The sequence below is a fragment of the Photinus pyralis genome, unplaced genomic scaffold (genome assembly GCF_008802855.1).
Source record: "Photinus pyralis isolate 1611_PpyrPB1 unplaced genomic scaffold, Ppyr1.3 Ppyr1.4_LG1, whole genome shotgun sequence".
NCBI lineage: Eukaryota > Metazoa > Arthropoda > Insecta > Coleoptera > Lampyridae > Photinus > Photinus pyralis.
Genome location: NW_022170249.1, coordinates 33,458,851 through 33,466,845, shown reverse-complemented (window position 1 = coordinate 33,466,845; position 7,995 = coordinate 33,458,851).

Here is a 7,995-nt window from a genome sequence, read left to right as displayed (position 1 = left end):
ATTGAATTTCTGAAGAGGGTTTCAAAATATAACGCCTTCGTATTAATAACGACGGAGCCATTATAAATTACATCTCAATGTTCTTAATGCAATTACTTGCCATCATAAATTATCAGGGGCAGTTAATAATATGGAGGTATTCTTATTTGTAATGGACTTTTATATAGCTAAAGTTGTTCGAGAAAGGGCAGTTAACTAATAAAACAATTTTAATTAAATCCTCCTTTACTTTGAGGAAAAGGATTCGGTATTGTGATTCGCGTTCTAAGGTTGTTTTTGTTTGCGAAACCTTCCCATCCACTAACGTTTCGCAACAGATCAATCTATACAGAGAATTACGCATTTACAGAGACTCATTTCATACTAAAGGAACGCTAAAGACGAAATGTGTCGGTTGTGAAATGTCTGTGCCATGTGACAAGAGGGTATTTGTGAATGTTAAATATCCATTTTTTGTCACGTAAGCACATACATGTTTTTTTACACTGGTAACATGATTTGTTCACTTTCTTATCTTTTTGTTTTAGACATTCATAGCATCTTTCTCTTGTTGGTAGTCCTGCAGTTTGTTGCGATCCATCAGGTTCTTCAGAATTAGCTGCGCTTACAGTATCCTCCATTGTTTTAACCCCACCTGGTATTACGAAAGTTAAACTTAAATACGACAGAGTTTCTGTCATTTACATCTTGACTGATATTTGCTCTAAATAGTAGATACGTGAGAAATACTATCTAAAAAGCAAACACCTTGATTATTGCTCTTTTAGTATAAAAACAGTCACGTTAATCATCGCAGGTAGCCGCCCACTGCAAAACTCGTCGCCTGTGAGGTGTACACAAATGATGCTATTATACTTTTATCTCTATCTAGGCCATATGGAGAAAAAAACATAAGTTTTGCAGTGGGCGGCTATCTGCGACTGTATTTATACTAGACGACGTATAATAAATTTCACTTTACCCATAGCCGCCCTCATGTCCGATCATATTCCAAGCGCCGCCTTTCTCCCACCCAGATATTTAAGTATTTCATCAGTTGCCTACACATTCTTTCCTCCTTTACGCCGTCGCTTCCTGCTGAGCCCTAACTCTGGTACCAAAAGTTATACAGAACATTGGGGCCATTGTAGCCCCCTAACTTTAGTCTTTTATATTTTTTCAATCTATTTAGTAGATTTTTTACTACCCTTCGACTCATTTCGATTAGGCATCCAGGTTTTACACGTTTCCTCTCTCATTTGGTGGATAGAAATATGGCACTGACGAGGGTCCTTCCATCTCATAATTTATAGGTATATTCGCTCTCTATCTTCACCTTACTGTTGTATTTGGGCATTCAGATCCCTTTTTGCCAGCTTATTTTTCATCCTTTTTCCTATTCCTCTGTTCTTTTGAACCACTGCCCGTATCCATTTCTTTAATTATATTTGTCACTTTGTTTCTCTCACATTCATTTTGCGTTGCTCGTCATCTGTTACCAATTCTCTGCCTCATTCACTTATGTCCTCGAACCCTACCGCTCTGCGTGACGCTATATTACCTTCTCAATGTTTGGTTCCACCTCTAATATGCAATTGGGTGTCCTTCCGTTTAGCCCTAATACCCATTTACAATATTCGTTCATCCCATTCCTTCAATTCCCATCTCTTCGTTTCGTACCATAAGGCACTCTCTCACCAGGTGTTTTCTTTTGCTGAAGTTATGCTTGAAACACCTCTCTCCCATTCCCCACACTTGTTGTCACATCGACACCACCGCCCTTTTTTCTTAGTTCATTTGCGCATTTGCTCCATTATTTGTTTGCATTTGGTGTCCTAAATATTTAACTTACCTGAACCCCTCTATTTTGTTTCCCCTCTCCATTTCCTTTCTATCTCCTTTTTCCATCCACCCCCCTTTCGTTATTAAACACCCTATACCCCTCGAATTCCTTTACGATAAAATATGCCCAAAAAATCTGGGAGCAAAATTGTGCACAATTACCGTCGCCATGTTTCTAAAATATTTCTGATTATCAGTAGCGTGCGTGTTGTACTCGTATTTCAGTGCCGTATCAAACTTTTTTTAAAAATGGAATACCCCATATTTTGTTTTGTTTTATGTGTTAGTAAAATGAGGAACTTCTGGAAATTATTTGCATAGTATTTGTAAAAGTGAATCTTATGTTTTTCTCCAGTCGTAGATAAGAAGTTTTCTCATTGCTGCGCAAAGTTGACTAAATTTCAAAATAAGGATTGTGTTATCGCCGATTAGAAAGCACAGATGTAGTTTGATTTTTTTCGACGACGTAATATTATTAAAGGAGGAGAGTCGAAAGTTAAGGAAATGGAAGAGTTGTTAAATAGAAGAGACGAGCGTTAAAAGAGGATTTTTCGCATGTTGCTTTCAGCATTGTGTTAGTCTTAAATGTTGTAGTTGTAGAGGAAAGTTTGAAGTTGTCATTAAAGAGTATTAAAAGAGAAGCGGTCTACACGGAAGTATGTGTTCCAGTTTACGAAGAAGATTAGTTGAACTGTTTGTGATGTCCATCGTGCGTTTATCGCTTATGAGAAGCCTTTTTCAATCCCGTTAAAAGAAGTGTTGTCCACAATCAGAAGGGTCAGTACTGTAATTGTAATTACAACGAAGTCAGCGTCGTGTGAATCGAAGTTTTGATGCTATAATTGAAATCGAGAAATGAAGTTTCGAAGAATTTTCGCATTATGTTTTGTGTTTGTGCGTCACTTATTACCAATCGCAGTTACGACCGGAAATTTTGGATTAGTGACATTTAAAGGTTTAAGATTTGCTTCAAATTATGTCTATCGATCGTTTGCTTGCGTGGTACATGTTCGTTGGCCCTGAGTGCCTGTTTAACTTTCAGCCTATATCAAATAAATCTGTTTCATCTTTCAATGATTGGTTGTGTGATTCATCGAGCCCAAAATTACGACCTAGATAAGAGTGGATATATTAAATTTTTTTATTTTGTACCCGGAATTGCAACAGGGGACAATTAAAAATGTAATTAAATCTTTGGAATTTTGGAGGATGCTGATTTTTTTTCTTATTGGCCGTTTGCCACTGCGCATATCAATATTTTTTCACAAAAGGTGAAACAATCCCAATGCGTCGATAACAGTTAAATTCTTACCTTTTTTACCAAAATTAAGACTTACACAACACACACCATGAAACTTGCGCGACTTGTATGGTCTACTAGTTCAATGCTTCCTTGATCAATTTGTACTAACTTCAGACATTGCAAATAGAGTTGCATGCGTATAGTACCAAACAGTAGGTACGATGTAGCAATTTTATTTCACTAGGTTTTGGAATAACCAAATTCAATGCTAAAAATAGTACTTAGTATTATTGTAATGTCAATAAAAGACGACCGTTTTCAGGTAAACAAAAACCTAATTCTAATTAAATGTTTGCGCTTCTTCAAGCTTGATTTTCAAAATTATCAATTTACATAGGTCATTTACCACGCTCTACCCAAACGTGAACAAGCACTTTCCTATCAGTGAGCATCCTCCTCTAGCAGCTATATTACAATGAGCATTTTTACCAACATGTAAATTCGTGACCATTATTTACAATGTATATATTTACGAGCAGGTATATTTTAATAACGTAATTAATCTTACTAATTAAAATGTTCCCTTCAGTATATTAAAGCGTTGAGATATTAAATGTGCATACCATGAAGACCACCTTCCGAGTCAATTTCGACAGGTTTCGAGCCACCTCCTGCACGTCGGTCGTCTTAAAACCAAGACCACTTCAACGGAATTTATCGACGTTGTTTATGAATATCTCTATCCAATGCAACATGAATATTTACTATACATAAATTACGCATATATCTGTGTATACCGTCCGGTATCGTTTTATTAAGTGCCATAATTATGCTGCTATCAACATGGGGTCGTGTTACGATACGAAATGAAATGTTTTTAAAGTCATGTTGTATTGGATTTATGGTTTGATATAAGACAATCGTACCGCCTTATTTATGTGCTGTCCTCCACTAACAATTACAGGTGTTCTTTAGTATTCGTTTTCAATTTACTTGTTATGTGCAAGCTGAACTGTTGGGCATTGCTAAGGTTATGTAAAACAATGTTTAGGCTTCCTTTCTGTCTGTTCAAAACTTTGTAATTTAAGCTAATGTGGAAAATACGGCTCGTAATTGAAACCGTTGGCGAACGACTATGGGCTCTCTTGATTTTATTGAAAAAGTGCAATGAGGTCACAAAACGTTGCATACCTATTCGTATTACAATTCTGATGATAAAGATAGACATCCTGTGGGAAACCCAAATTTACGTACACCAAACTGTTACCATCTAGCTCTCTGGCCAGGGACGAAGAGAGCGGATCAAACAATTTTATGAAGTTGACGTTATGAATGGATTAATACGATAACCCATTGCGCCGCTTGACCTCGCATTCCAAGGACTAAAAGGGTATTGCTGGACTGCTGAATTTGGAGATTTCATTCCGACTATTTGGATAAGTATAATTAGGCATACTTATTTAAATTAGTTACAGATAATAACCGCCGATTATGTCGAGAGTACATCCGTAAGGTGCGCGCTTAAAAAACTTGACATCGGTCCCATATTTTTCCGATGTCGCATGTGCAAGATAGGAATTCCAGTTACTCCCTACTCGAAATGGACGTTTAGATAATGTACTATGAATTTAGATCTTTAAATTACGATAATTTGTTCATTTATTTATTTTAATTAAATTCAAAATAATATTCCGCTAATGATTGTTTAATTTTAAAAGCTCACCGACTGGGCGTGAACCACCCCAAGTTCGTCGTAAGAGATTGATATTTCGCCGTATAACGTGCGGTGCGGTTGTGGTTTTCACAACGTCCTCGTCAAAAACTACTTTTTCCTATGATCATATAATTAGTTTTTAATTACTAGTGCCCGTTATAAAGCAAATATGTTTAATTATATTTATCCTGCCGTTCAAAAGAATAATTCTCCTCACCAACATGGATTTATGAAAAAAGAGGTCCACAGCTAACAAATTTGGGCATCTTTCAACTGAATTTTGCCCGTCCCTTGGGATACTCAGGCCAGTTGACGTGATGTTGCCGACTTTTCCAAAGGCGTTTCATCTCCATAGACTATGCAATACTGTTACATTAAAACTAAAATGCTTTGGTTTTTAGTTGTCAATTAATTCATTTTTTTCGCACTTATCTTAATGGATCGTTTTCAGTTTGTTACATACAATGGGTTTCAGCTCACAAATGTTTGAAGTAACGTCAGGTGGTTGGGCCTCAAGGGTTCAAATCTGGGCGCCACTTATGTTTTTAAGTTTGTAAAACGATATCTTCGAATTGTTTTTTCCTGTAAATTACCTTATTTTTTGCGGATGCCTCAAATCTTTGCAAAAATAGCTTCCATCCGATGATTGTTTTACCGTTTTACAAAACGATAATATCAACAACTTAACTGCCGTGGGTGCTCATAATAAACTCAAGCTGAATATAAATAAATGTAAGGTGTTGTCCATTTAAAGAAAGAGAAAACCTATACATATGATTATCATATAGAGACAGTTGGCTTAGCCGCATTAATAACTATTAAAGATCTTTGGCATCAAATTTGACTTCCGTCTTAGCTTTAAGGAGCACATACATCTAATTTGCTCCTCAGCTATGAAAACTCTGGGCTTTATCATAAGGAATACTAAGCAGTTTAAAAACATCAACTTATTATTTCGTTTGTATAACTCCTTGGTTCGCTCGAAGCTTGAGTACTGCAGCGACCTCGTATGGTATCCACTATACAAAACATCTAAAAACGACATTGAGAGTATTCAACGAAGATTTTTAAAATTCATTATTTTCAAAATTGATGGTGAATATCCACAACGTGGTGTTCCTCAGGACACGATGTTACCATGTTTTAACACCTATTCAATGGAACAGAGACGAGTCGCGAATAGATTAAGTTCCTTTACAAACTAACCAACAGACAATAGTCATTTAGATTGTCCCTACTTACTTCACAAGCTATGCTTTACCATACCAACGCATTCTACTAGGCACTTAAAAATCTTCACATATCCTACTCCCAAATCGAATCTCCTTCGCAGAACTCCCTCCTTAATAATGTCCTAATAAGATTTGCCAGAACTGTGACATTCATTACAACTCATTATGCAATGTTTTAAGCTTTGTTTATGGTTAACTGAACATTGTAATTTTGGTTTGTGCTTTCTATCTTAAAAGCGTGTCATCATCCTTTTTTTGCTTCATTTTCTTTACTTTATTTATTTTTAATTCTCTTTTCATCGATATTCTATTTTTAGTTTAGAACTTAAATGTCAAAGGTATTTATTTATTTTACTAGTTACAATTACCTACTACAATATTTATATTGATTTTATGTTTTCTATTTTAAATATTAGTTCCTAGTTTTAATAATGCAGTATGCGCTTAACGATTCATTTATCTTTTTTGTGATTGTTCATATATGGATTATGAGTCTGTTGAACAACAATAAACATTATTATTATTATTATGGTCGGTGTATCTTGTGAGAACTCAGGTCTAGCCTGGTTAACTAATCGCACGGATTAAAATCAAGTAACGATTAGTGTCTGTGTCTGGTGAAGTTATGTAGGGTCCTTAAAAAAAAAATAAATAAATAAATAAATAAAAGATAAAAAAAATCACACACGTAATTCGTACTTAACCAACATACCTATTGATGGGCACAATAGCCAACGCTATCAGGAAAGAGGAAAACAAAACAAAACAAAAAAAAATCATTATAATAATTCCTGTAATTTTATTAAATGGAGTTTATTGTGTAAGTGTTTCTTTGGCTTTGCGTTTGGGTTGAATACGAGTGGGTTGTGATAACGTGGTGTTCTTCGGCGAGGATGGAGTTTTGTGTTTTTTAACTGTGCTAGGACGTGTAACTTTATTGGGTGGACCTGTCTTTGTGGTACATGTTGCCTTACTTGTATTTATGGTGTTCTTGAGGTTGTATTTGTGTTATTGCTTGGGTTATTGGTGGAGGTATTACTGTATTTTGTGAGCTAGTAGTGCTGTTTAGGTTTTTGCGTTTGGGTTGAGTACGAGTGGGTTGTGATAACGTGGTGTGTTTCTGTGAAGAATGAGTTTTATGTTTTTTAACTGTGCTAGGGCGTGTAACTTTATTGGGTGGACCTGTCTTTGTAGTGCATGTTGCGTTACTTGTATTTATGGTGTTTCTTTGTTCTTGAGGTTGTATCTGTGTTGTTGCTTGGGTTATTGGTGGAGACATTACAGTATGTTGTGAGCCTGTAGTGCTTTTAAGGTTGTTGCGTTTCGGTTGTATACGAGTGGGTTGTTTCTGAGAAGAAGGAGTATTGTGTTTTTTAACTGTGCTAAGACGTGTAATTTTATTGGGTGGACCTGTTTTTGTAGTGCATGTTGCGATACTTGTATTTATTGTGTTTCTTTGTTCTTGAGGTTGTATTTGTGTGGTTGCTTGGGTTATTCGTGGAGATATTACAGTATTTTGTGAGCTAGTAGTGCTGTTTAGGTTTTTGCGTTTGGGTTGTATACGAGTGGGTTGTGATAACGTGGTGTGTTTCTGTGAAGAATGAGTTTTATGTTTTTTAACTGTGCTAGGGCGTGTAACTTTATTGAGTGGACCTGTCTTTGTAGTGCATGTTGCGTTACTTGTATTTCTTGTGTTTCTTTGTTCTTGAGGTTGTATTTGTGTGGTTGCTTGGGTTATTGGTGGAGACGTTACAGTACTTTGTGAGCCTGTAGTGCTGTTAAGGTTGTTGCGTTTGGGTTGAGTACGAGTGGGTTGTGATAACGTGGTGTGTTTCTGAGAAGAAAGAGTATTGTGTTTTTTAGCTGTGCTAGGCCGTGTAACTTTATTGGGTGAGGGCGTCTTTGTAGTGCAAGTTGCGTTACTTGTATTTATTGCGTTTGTTTGTTCAGGAAGTTGTGTTTGTGTGGTTGGTTGAGTTAAGGGT